General features: G+C 35.5%; 1 protein-coding gene across 8 annotated transcripts in view; it reads left to right on the top strand.

Moving 5' to 3' along the window:
• LOC120530306 (zinc finger protein 521) overlaps positions 1-12,438 on the top strand; it is a 504,246-nt gene that overhangs the window by 218,709 nt on the left and 273,099 nt on the right. The gene's annotated exons all lie outside the window — the stretch shown is intronic.

The raw sequence follows: 12,438 nt of genomic DNA on the forward strand, positions 1-12,438 counted from the left end.
ACATAGTTCTATGTATATGTGGAACTTGTATGCTTAAAGGCTTGCCATATATATACTTGTATGGTTATGAAACTCCTTATTGAATTAAATAATATATTTATACAGAAAATAATTCCTTATACACAATATTTTGAGTAAACAGTCTGTCTTCTTTGGGAGCTGGTGTTTTTAGCTTTTCTGTTTTCAAGAATTTTTACTTTAGCTTTTACTCTTGAGGTTGCACTAGACCAAGTAACACATGCTTAGCAATGTGTAAAGCCTAACAGTGATAAAAAAAATAAATAAATACAAAAAATATATAAAGTTTGCTAAGAATTGGAAATAGTGGAAATGGCACACATGCTTGAGTGTCTAAATGTAGTATGAAAATAAATGCAGTAATACAGTTATAAACACACACATCTGCATTAGTCTTAAAATCTGTGTTCTGTATTCAAATTCCAAACTGGAGTTTCTGGTTTGTGTTTATTATTATCTACATAATCATATGCATTCATTTCTGTTGTGCAGCTATATGCCATATGCTGCTGTGGAATTCACTCATGAAGTTCAGATTTGTGAAATTTAAAGTGTCATCCATGAGCCATACATAGAGACAAAGGATATACTGTAGGATGATATAACACAGTTGATACAGACAATACATTTGTGCAATAAGTTCTTCAAGTGCCTTATAGATCAGCAGTCAGCACTAATATGGTCAGAATGTAAGTTTTTACAGATGAGAGGAGACTATTCAGTCCATCAAGATCATTTAGTTAGCTTATAGCTAACTTGAATATTTATCTTAGCCATATAATTTTTAAAAATGTAAAGATTTCCACTACTATTACATGACATATGTAATACACAGTTTGTTCCTTGTTTCTTCTCATAATATTGTAAATGCAGTAAAAAAGTCAAGTATACTGTAAGTAAGCCTTGAGCAGACCTAGGTTTCATCTTAGTGACCATAGTACCCTTCTCTACTGCTCTGGGGAATAAGAAACAGCTATTAAAGATAAAAGAATTGAGAGTATGCCTGAGTTCTCTGCGCCCAAAGAGAATGTGTCTGGGGTATTCCTGACCTTGACATTTATTGCCGGCATATCTGGGTGCTTTCGGGTCTTAATTATGTTGAATGATGATGCACAGCAGTAATCCACAATCCTTGTTCTGAAAGGGCATGGAGGCTTTAAGTTTTTCATGTTAACCAGCATTTAGTAAGATATCCAATTCTTGATTTTAATTGACTTTCTTGTTTAATTTAAATTATTGATGCTGATCTGTTAAGACAAAAATAGATTTCACTGTCTGAAGGATTTTATCATATCTTAATACAATATACATTTCTTCATTTAGATGTTATCTTTACTCTAATTCTGTTGTAGGTCAACCAAATATTATTTAAACATTAAGATTTACCAAGGAGCAGCAGATAATGTGTTAGTTCTACCTGTGTGTGATAAACAGAAAGAAGGTAGTTGTAAAATTCATGTATACACCAATGCAGCTGTTTTTTACTGAGCTGGCTAAGTCCATTCCAGGAGCTCCAGTAATATCAGACACATAGTGTGAGGTTTTGTTGTTGGTGGCGTTAGCCGAGTGCTTTATTCAGTTTGTATTTATGTATTAATTTCATATGTATGTTATTTATCATGATAAATGTGTAAATGGGTGGTTCTGGTGCTTGCCCACTGCCACCCATATTTGCTTCTATTATTACAGTTGCCACAAGTGTGTGCACTCCATGAAGATACATGTGCTAAGTGTAACATATCATGTAGCAGAACTTGATGTTTGACTGGTGAGATGTCAGATTTTTGAAGTTCTTTTCTTGAATCTGCTTGTTGTCATTTTTTTTTGTTATGATTTTCCTGTTTTCTTTGTTCGTACCTCACTTTTTTCCTTCGTCTTTCATTTTGTGTTCTGATTTTTTTTTAATATTTGGTGTATGTTTACTGTTTCGAACAGGTTATAGACAACTTTAGCTTTATAGAGCTGCATGAACAACTAAGGCTTTGCACAGCACTTTGAATAGCATTAAGGTTTACTAGGGCTACTATTTTGTTTTCTTATTGTGTCTTTTATTTTTCTATTCTTTATTATGTAAAGCACTTTCAGCTACTGTGTGTATAAAAATGTGCTATATAAATAAATGTTGTTGTTATTGTAGGGCTAAACAGTGTGATGTTTGGCTATTTTTGTCACTACGAACAAATAAGATACAATAGTACAGATTTAATTACAGATAGGTGGAACCAACCCTATGAACAACACTAGTCCATCAGAAGGAACACTAAATGCATCCGCACATATATGTACATCAGGCCACGTCAACAGTCAAGGCAACCTGCAACCTTCTAGAATAAGGGAGAAAGACATGATGGAAAACTCATAAAGAGATGGGCATAATTTGGAAATATCACACAGAAAATAACTACTAATTATCTCCTGAAGCTGTGGAATTCCATGAACATGGTTAAAGTATTTGAAAATGAACTTTCTGGGATGCTTTTTTTTTTTGCGGCGTAATAATCACACATTTTTTTCCCAACTTTAAAGACATTGGACATTCCATGTGATTACACAAAATCATGTAAAGTGTTTCCATCTCATTACAGATGGACCTATGGTCCCTTAGGAACAGGGCTGAACAACACTTATGTAAAGAAAAGACATAGCTGTGGTAATGGCAAAGGAAACTGGAGAACAGATAGTGTATTTTGTGTATGGGGTTATGCTAAAATGTAAAACTGTTCTTATGCTTGGCCACACTACCCTTCTCACTGAGATTATTCTTTTAATGTGTGGCATGGAAGCCCTTGAGCATAGAATTGTAAAGCTTTCAGTGGATACTATTGAACACTTGATTTTACAGTTTTATCATTTCTAGTCTCTTGCTCCTTTTTTATCTTATCTGTCTTGTCTCCTTCCCTGTTTTTTTTTACCTTTTTATTATTGGCTTATGTTCTGACATGTATAATAGCTTTGCTTAGTCATCCATACTCTTAAACAATCTATGCTGTTCATTATATGTTTATACACATGCATACTCTTCTTTGTTTACTGATCTCCAAGCACTGAAACTCCATTTTGCCACTTTCTGAAGCACTTATCCCTAATTTCTAATTTCTTTTAAACAACATTGCACGTGTATTTAAATATTCTTCTTGTCCAATTGTAAAACTTTGAGAAGGTGACCATCAGTAACTTGCACTTTGACCATGCTTTGCATAATCACATCATTGTTGCATCATCAATTGGTCTTGTTAACCTGTTAAGAAAATCTGAAATGATCGAGATAAAGCTGACAGAAGCACTGTCATTTGTTTATGTACTTAGAAAGATGAGTAAAACCTTTAAAGTTGTGGCTTTCTGCTAATGAAATTTTACATGTGAGAAGGTCTTTTGGATTAAAGGAATAAAATGCATGTTTATATTCTCCAGATGATCTTCTTCAGACTACGTGATGGTACAGCAGTTAACATCTCTGCCCCATATCCCTAAAAGATTGGGTTTGAATATTAGCCCAGGCAATATCTGAATAGAGTTTGGGTATTCTTCACATTTTTTCTTTAGTATTTCTCTGAGTACTTCAGCATTCTCTCAACATCTATAGACATGCCATGTAACATTAATTGGTAAATTGGTATGAGTGTTGCTAGTTGCTTGAGTATGTCCTGTCCAGGTTCATTCCAGCTTTGGTATGGGCTCTGGCTCTCATGATCCCTAGATTGGATGTGTTATATGTGATATAACACATTTTATATGTTTCATTTGGTCTACCTGGGTTTTGTTTGCTATCAGGTTTCAGTTTCTGAGTCTTATTTTTCAGTTTGATTTTGTTCCCATTTGTTATTTTTGTATAAATGATGCATTTTGGTTATGTCACACAACATTGATCATCCCGCCAATGATGCTATAAATATGGTGGGTATTATACAGTAAATTGTGTCTCGGTTGGTAAACAGTGTCTTAGAAAATCGGTAACGTGATTTGCTTTATTTAAAGGAGGCTGATGTTTTGTTTTTGATTTTGATCCTCCTTTTACCTTTGGCTTATGATTATCATTTTGCCCCTTTGATTCCTGGTTGCCTGGACATATAATTTTCTCAGTTCTGACCCCTTACCTCTACTGACTATGTTTAAGCCTGTGTTCATTTCTATTCCTCTCACAGCAATCCTTAGATGCGTACATGTCTCTTAACAAATTTGATTATAAAGTAGATGCAGGGCTGATCAAGTGATTCTTTGTAAGTAGTATATTGGTGATGGTATTACGGAGTTGTGTAGAGACCTCTTCAAGATCATTTTACTAGATCAAAAGTTCAATTCAGTTTATTTTTGTAGAACACTATTCACTGAGTACAGACTTAGACCTCTTGTGCAAGTTTCCAGCTATAATGAAACAAAGGAAATAGTTAAATGCAACATCATTTGCATGTGTGAATACACATTACGCTGAGCACACAGTAACCCAGAGCAAGTCAAATGTAATTAACATAAAGAAATCATGATAATGTAAGTCTGTGATTGAGATGTGACCAGTTGGCAACAGAGTATAGGGAAACAAAAACTCCAGTAAACAGTATTCCTGGAGAAAATAAACCTAATCAAGGGTGCATAAGTTTGCCTTAAACAGACAAAGTCACAGTTTTGATGACCTAGTCCAACTGGCCACCCACCCCTTCAATTTTAAATTACAGTATGCCTAATAATAAAATTAAATCCTTTCATCCTTGAATTCCTAACCTTCCAATATAATTGGTGTACAAGAAAGGTACAGTATCTGGAGACAAGCCCCGTTTGTCTGACAGATATGATGGCATATTTCTTAATGTAGCAGTTTAAGGTAATATTAAAAATATTAAACAAGTGAAAAATTCTAATGTATAAATGAACAATCATTTTGATGAGTGCTAAACACAATCAACACCACAGATCCCTTGGCAGACTGCACGTGCTTGAATGGAGCATATTAAAAAAAATGAGAGAAACAACTATACAGTATTGAGTCATTGAAATTTAAACAAAAATTGTGTTCTGCAGTCTTAAGTTACCAATTCAAGCTTCATGGATGAAAACAAAAGGCTTTTTCAGCAGTATTGTGTTTCTTTCAGTTTCCCTCATACTAAGATGTTCTTTGAAGGAACAACATGATCATGACAAGATAATATCCGTAGTGCCTTAAACAGATCAAGATCCAGCTGTATTAATATTCATTACTCTTTTTTTTTTTGTTAGCCAAGGAGCTTTTGCTTTTTCTTTTCCTGTCTCATTAGGGACCTATTAATGTTCTATTCAGAAAAGATTTATTCTGTCAGACAAATCTTCTTCAAGCCACTCCTTAAAAGTTCATATTAGCATCTGGCTGCTTCAATGTTAATTTTTCATTCGACACTATGCATAATTCAGGAACTGAATGAAGAAATCAGACAATCAATGACTTATATCCAAATGAGGTATCTGCTTGGGGCACCTCATATTCATTAAATTTCAATCACTGGAACACTTCTTGAAGGTGTTGCTTTCAGAATTCCATTCTTTGGCGTATTTAGTGTTCTTCATGATTTCTGTTTTGAAAAAGAGAAACATTTGGAGATGCAGAAGCTTTACGGCGTGGAAATTGTTGACCTCGGTTTAGTTCTAGAGCTTTATTATTTGGTTAACTTCCTGAAGCCCTTACTTTGTTCTCATTATACGAATATCTTGAGATTCCATTCTTGCTTAAGCACTAGTGGAGCACATGGCCTCCAGTCCTCATATAAACTGTAACGGAAAACAATCAGATCAACTTGAAGTCTTAAAATGGAAAGGTGTGAGGTTGTGTCTTATTTGGAGTAAATGACTTATTTTGTTTGTGATAATGTTTGCCTGTTGTATGTATTGAACATGGCAGCAATAGCATTTGAGGTCGGAATATTATAATGTCAACAGTCTTGTCTAAAATCAGTTTTTCAACTACATTTTTACTTCTTGAGCCTGTCTGCCCTTTGTCTGTGCTTTTTGTTTTTGTTCTTCTTCAACTTTTCTCAGATTTTTTAAAATTGTTTTTATTGAATTTATTAAACGCAAGTAACATTCCATACAAACAAGTCAAACTTAACAACACTAAATTCAATTCAACCCCCAATCCGAGAGAATAATAGAAAAGAAACTTTAAGAGTAGAAAATATTTAAGCGCTCGAGTGTAAGGCTTCTTAGGATCAATGAAATGGTGCAGTTTTCAAAACAAATGAGGATAGATGTCTTTTTTTTCAGGTCTTGAAAGCCTTTGTCTAAACGCTTCTTCAGGATATTTAATGTAAAGATTGCCTTAGGCAGAAGGTTGATGTTTGTAGGGGTGTAGTCCACGAATATTATGATAAAATTGATTATGAATTTTGAACATGCGCAAAGGAGAAGGAGCTGTTGATACTGCAATGCATTGTAAATAGTGGAAGTCATAATGTGTTTTAATAGTTAAGTCGTGGTTATCAAATTTACCAGGTAGTGTGCATTATAACAGTGTTGGTCTCGTGTAAAGGCTGTGAGCAAGTACTTTTTCACTTTTAGAACCTGACTGACTACTGTCTACACTGGTAGTTTTTCTTCTTGTTCAACTTGCATTCTATCTGTAAAGGCTTGGACATAATGGCTGCTTGTATTAATGAAACTATACTTTTCTAAGCAAATGAGGTTGATATGTCTGTATTTTCATGCCATGAAAGTGTTTGCTTAAGCATGTCATCTGAACAGACATGAATTTCATCATCAACTCATATGAACACATATGCACAGTGTCCTTTGGGATTATTAATAGATGGATGCAAAAGATAAGGAGCTGTTGATAATGTGTATGTATTGTAAACATATGATTTAGTTTAGCGATTGGAGTGTAAGTTTGCGTTGGAAGATGTCAGTGTTTGCCCCTCATGCATTCTGTAACACTTCGGTTGATATGCTTGTTGTGGCCTGTATAATATACTTCAGTGAGTTTATCGTGGTTCCCGTCAGCAATGCCGCAGTCATGCTGTCTGCTCATGGCTTCATTTTTTTTTCAACCCCAGAAATGTGCATGATTTCATGGCTCTTATTTTCATGTTAGCTAAATTACACAGCCGGGCAGGTAGCCGTGTGTTTCCTGTCATGCGCTGCCATGTCTCCAATTTTAGGCCAAGTTCGGGGCTGCCATAGGCTAAACATCAAATTCATGGGTTTTGTTGTTTGTGTATTATGGCTTAAACTGTCCATTGAGAATGAGATGAGACTTCAAGGGTCAGAAGTTTGTGGGATTTTGTGTGATTGGAAGACATAAAGAAAATGCAAACTAATGGTTTACCAGAGTTTGATATCCTCTATTTACAACAGAACCAGTGCATCAGAGTTTGCATTTCCTTATAGCCATACCTCCTACTTAGAAAGGTAGGGCTACCTTATGTCAGTATTTGATTGTAGCTCAACTTAAGTTTTGGGATCCTATTTTTAAATTCTAGGCTTGCATCTGTGTCTTTGTTAGATTCAGCTTCCCTTTTTTGAATTGTATTGGATCGCCCTTGTGTTGCTCAGTTCATCTTAAAGCTACTTCTGCTTTTTTGCTGTTGGCAAAGTAAAATTCAGCTTAATTTTTATTTATTGTATAGATAAATATAACATACTGCAAGTAGAAAGTTCAGAGTGACTTGTATAAATAAATATAACATCCTGCAAGTAGAAAGTTGATAGTGAAATCAAAAGGCAAGGTCTATTTATTCATAGCTAGCCGTCTAACGCGTAGTAATGAAAAAGGACAAACTTTTAAAATCAATAAACAAATAGGTATCGCTAGCTAAGTGGAGACAAGTTACACTCCAAAACATGGCGACAACTAGACTGACTTGAACAGAGGCTGGTGCGTGAGTGAGGAGGTCCCCACTCCTGATATCATGCTTCCCCCTCCCCTCGGTCCACAGACTCACTCGGATTAGTGCAAATAAATTGCTCCTGCAAGCGAACTATGATACTTAGCATGATGAGAGAGGTCGCAAAATCAACAGGAATGTTCAACCAAATTATAGAAAAAATCTCGATCTAAATCTGTTAAGTAGTTCTCTCGTGAAAGTGGACAGACATACTTTGACAGACAGACTTTAGATTTTATATATAGAGAGAGACTGGGGGCACAGAATCTATGTTTTCAGTTCTGCATTTTGTATACCAACACCAGTGTGGCTAAAGTTTCTTTCAGTGTTGGCCAACAAGGCCTTTAGAAGAGTGTGTGAGTAGAACTGATTGATGGCAGTGCCTGCTTGCTTCTCTCTAATCCTGTGTCTGTCTATTCTTTATTCATTACTAATCTCAGATATGTAATGCATTTGCCTCAAAAAATACAGTATTCTAATTCATTTCAATTTCGCATTCATTTAATTTAAATCTTATGGTCATTTCACTGAAAAGACAGGCTGGATTGTGAAAGACTGCCTCTGGCAAATGAACTTAAAATATCCTAACTGCAGTGCCCAGGCAGGCTAGACTTGTGCTATTTATTCTCTGTGTTGCTAGTTTCACTTTAAGGTACTGAATCACAATTGCATTTTATTTAAATTTTATTTATTTTATGTTTCAGACTGCAAGTTTACTGCAAGAAAGTTGTCATCATGTCTTGACATATTTAGGTCGAACAAAATGAATTCATTGCAAACTGCAGAGTAAAATCAATCAATATTTATTATATATAGAACCTTTTCCCATGTTTCCAGGTCCAGTCCCCGTTTATGTAAAGGTTTCACATTTCTACTGGTCATGTGATTTTTCTTCATCTTAAAATTAAATGTTAGGTTAAGTGATAACTCAAATTAGAAATGTATGTTTGAGTGTAGATGTATGTGAGTGAGTCTTACGTTGTACTACCGTTCAAGCTAGAATTGCCTGCCTTGAAATATTTCTGCATATACAGACTTCAACATCCACAGCTATGCATTGTATGAGGCAATGTCAGATAATGGGTGCATTGATGGCTGAAAATCACAAAGTAACCCAGTAGTAATAAAACAATTGGGTTATATTGGCAGTTTCCAAGATTCAGTGAGAATTGTGTAGAATTGTGGGGATCTATAAAGGAATACTTCTCCTAAAAATGATTTTTTTTTTAAAAAAATGTACTTCCCCCTTGCAATTTCTAAAGATGTCAGAAAAGAATTTTTAATCTCATGTTTTCATGCAGATCGGAGATAACAAAAATTCTGATATAACAGGTGTCTGTTATGACCAATGCTGGACAACAGCAAACAATATGAAAAAGTCAACGAAAAATCTCATGTGACTTATGTCGCATAATCTCGTGTCAAACTAAATTGTATTACATCATTATTAAACCATGCAATTTAAGGGATTATGTCTGAAGTGCATGTAAATTTACTAAAATATTGTTAAATTAGCCACCACCAGAAAACATTCTTGTGAAAAAAAATTAAATAAGATCAGATATGAATGAGCATTTAAATTATAGATCCGCCAGCTGTTGAGCTAAATTATATTTAGAAACGGAATAGCCTTTGAATAAAATCATTTAGTAATCAGTTCTATCTGAAACACGTGGATGAACTGTTGTTTGTGTTTTATTTAGTAGCCTATATTACTTACTTTGACATAGGATGTCTTGGATAGTATAATAATGTTACTGCTAAAGATAGCTCACTATATAAAATATAGCCCCAAAATAGTGTGCACAATCAAAAGAACACACTTTATATCTCTTTAGATTTAAATTTGAGCATATTGTGTTTCTCTCTGTAGCCGAATAATAGAATTGCTCTTCTTTTGTGATATTAAAGACACAGACTTACCATAAATCATTCCGCTTTTTTGACTATCTTGCAGATTTGCACCATTTCATCAACCACCCATTCACCCACCCATAAGGCGTTTTCCCACTATAGGAACTTAGTTTTCAGGAAACAAACAGTTTCTGTACAAAGTAGTCCCTGTGCCACTTATGGTCCTTGGTTACTTTTGTGTGTTGCATTCCCACTGCATAACAGTAACTGTAACCTTTATGCAAAATATAAGTCATGCAAAAAAGAGCGATGCAGTGCAAAGTGAAGTATATTTGGGAGTTCATGGAGGACCCCTGCATCATATTACTTCAAAGCGATCATGAGTTCATGGGGCAGATGATTGCTTCAATGTCGTTCATCACACAGCGTACCAGGGAGCCAGCTACGTAGAGTGATGTGGTGTGAAATACAGCACGATTTGGAGTTTACAGGGAATCTCCCGCATCTTATTGCTTCAAAGCGATCACAAACTCATGGGGGAGGTGATTGATTCGATGAGGTGCATGGCACGATGTACCAGGAGCTGGCTATGAAGGGTCATGCGGTGCGAAGTGCAGCATTCCATCTTCACTGATAACTTTTCAAAGTCCAAACTACTAATAGATTTTTAAACTAGCATTAGTGCTTGTGGTTAACCAATCAACACACTTCATCTTCTGAGCCCCATCCACTATAGTTCCTGGTTGAACAAAAAATACATACCTTTTAGTAGAAGCTAAAAAAGTATCAGGACCTGCAAATGGCCTGTGTTCCTGCAGTTGGAATTTAGCAAATGTTCCGAAGTTTCCAAAAAGTCCCTGGTTCCTGAAAATGTTCCTGTGGTGGGAAAGTGCTCATACTAAAATGGGCCAGTTTATAGTCATCAATCAACGTGACATACACACCACTGATTGTACATAGTAAAGTGATCACTCAGCTTATATAGCTTAAATTTTCTTAAGTAGTAAAAACCTTTATAAAAATATCAATGGGTCACTTAGTTTATTGTTAACCAGACCCAAAGTGTAGATAGCAATTGAGATTTTTAATATTATCATCATTAATATAAAAGGCCAGTTCCATTGCTTTAATAGAAAAGCATCCAAAATATCACCATCTAAAGGACTGTACATGAACCAAATAAAAAACACCCATGAACAAATGTCAGGCAAAAAGATGTGCCAGAGACAGTAATATTATGCATCAAGTCCTCTTGAGGCACAAGCTGCCTATGCACATGTGGTGTTTACAGTGTGAGTGCAGCAAATGTTGATCTATGGTGGCCTAGCGGTGTTGGCGTGACACCTGTTCCCAAATGCCATGCATTTCACCCAAGAGCATTGCTTAGGCTTAGGATAGGGGAAACAAATAAAGGCAGCTGAAGAGACTGCAGACCAGCATGAAAATGTTAACTTGAAAATAGCCGCAAGTAACGAAAACAAACAATTCTCTCATGCTTAATGCTCTCCAGAAATTATGCTGCTTGTGCAGAAAGAAGAATCACAGAAATGCTGAGTTTCGAGGGAATTAGTTATTACCAGCTTTGTTGAAATTCTGTGCTCAGGTGCCTATAGCAATCCTATCTGCTGAGACTAGAGAAGGTCACATGGGAATGACGAATTTGAATTCATTCAATAAATAAACCAAACATGCATTAGATAACAGTGTTATTCATTTTTAAAATATCTTTTAAGCATAAGACTTACATTTCTTCAGATTACTAAATGAGCATATCATCATTTTGTGCATTCTCACAAATTGTTTCAGTTGTCTGTCGGTGTACTTTTTTTTCACTGTATGGGAAAATCGTCTCTTTTGACCAACCAGAAGGGCAATATTACCCCATGGATAGGGTGCCCACACATACCCTGTAGTCTGATATGAATCTTAAGTGGCGAATTAGCATCATAGTTTGTCCTTGTAGCACATCTGGTAACAAGAAATACCTTCATGAGAAAATGCAAATTTCCAACAAAAAAAAAAAAAAGAATAACAGGCAGTACAAGAATCTCGGGACACAATTGTAACAGCACTTGTTTATCATAGACTGGGACTGATTCTTTTGTTTGTGTGAGGCAGTTTGTTGGTCTTTATTGCTTTTTATTTAAAAATGTTGCCAATAAATAATAAATCAAAGGGGTAGCACAAAAGCATTTTGGTTAATTCAAGAGTTTGCTATATTAAGCAAATGGACTGTGTCTCTTAGTGTGTGGAAATGGCATTCTATCCAGGGTTGGCACCTTCTTTGCACCCAGTGCTGCCAAGATTGGCTTCAGATTCTTCCAAAGATGTATAATAATTGAATGATTATACAACTTAGTAAAAATGTTTTTCTAACTAGCGCACACTCACAGAGAACTAGAGTCTATCTCAGAAGCTTCAATTGAGAGACAGGAGCCAGTCCTTGATGGACACCAGTTTGATGAGGGAAACTCACTACAAGACAATTCAGTGTCCCTAGATAGCCGAAAATGTGCATTTTTTAGAATGTGGAAGCAAACCTGCAATACCCAAACAAAAGTCACAAAGACATAAGAAAGACATGCAAATTCCTCAGATATACAGTAGTGGCTGAGTTTGTACCACTCACACCTTGAAAACAATTGTTCTGTTTTCTGAAGTTTTATGGAATAGATACTAACCCAAGAAATGAGCTGAGATCGATCATTCTTAAGTGTTGTTT

This window comes from Polypterus senegalus, chromosome 5, assembly GCF_016835505.1.
Source record: "Polypterus senegalus isolate Bchr_013 chromosome 5, ASM1683550v1, whole genome shotgun sequence".
Classification (NCBI taxonomy): domain Eukaryota; kingdom Metazoa; phylum Chordata; class Cladistia; order Polypteriformes; family Polypteridae; genus Polypterus; species Polypterus senegalus.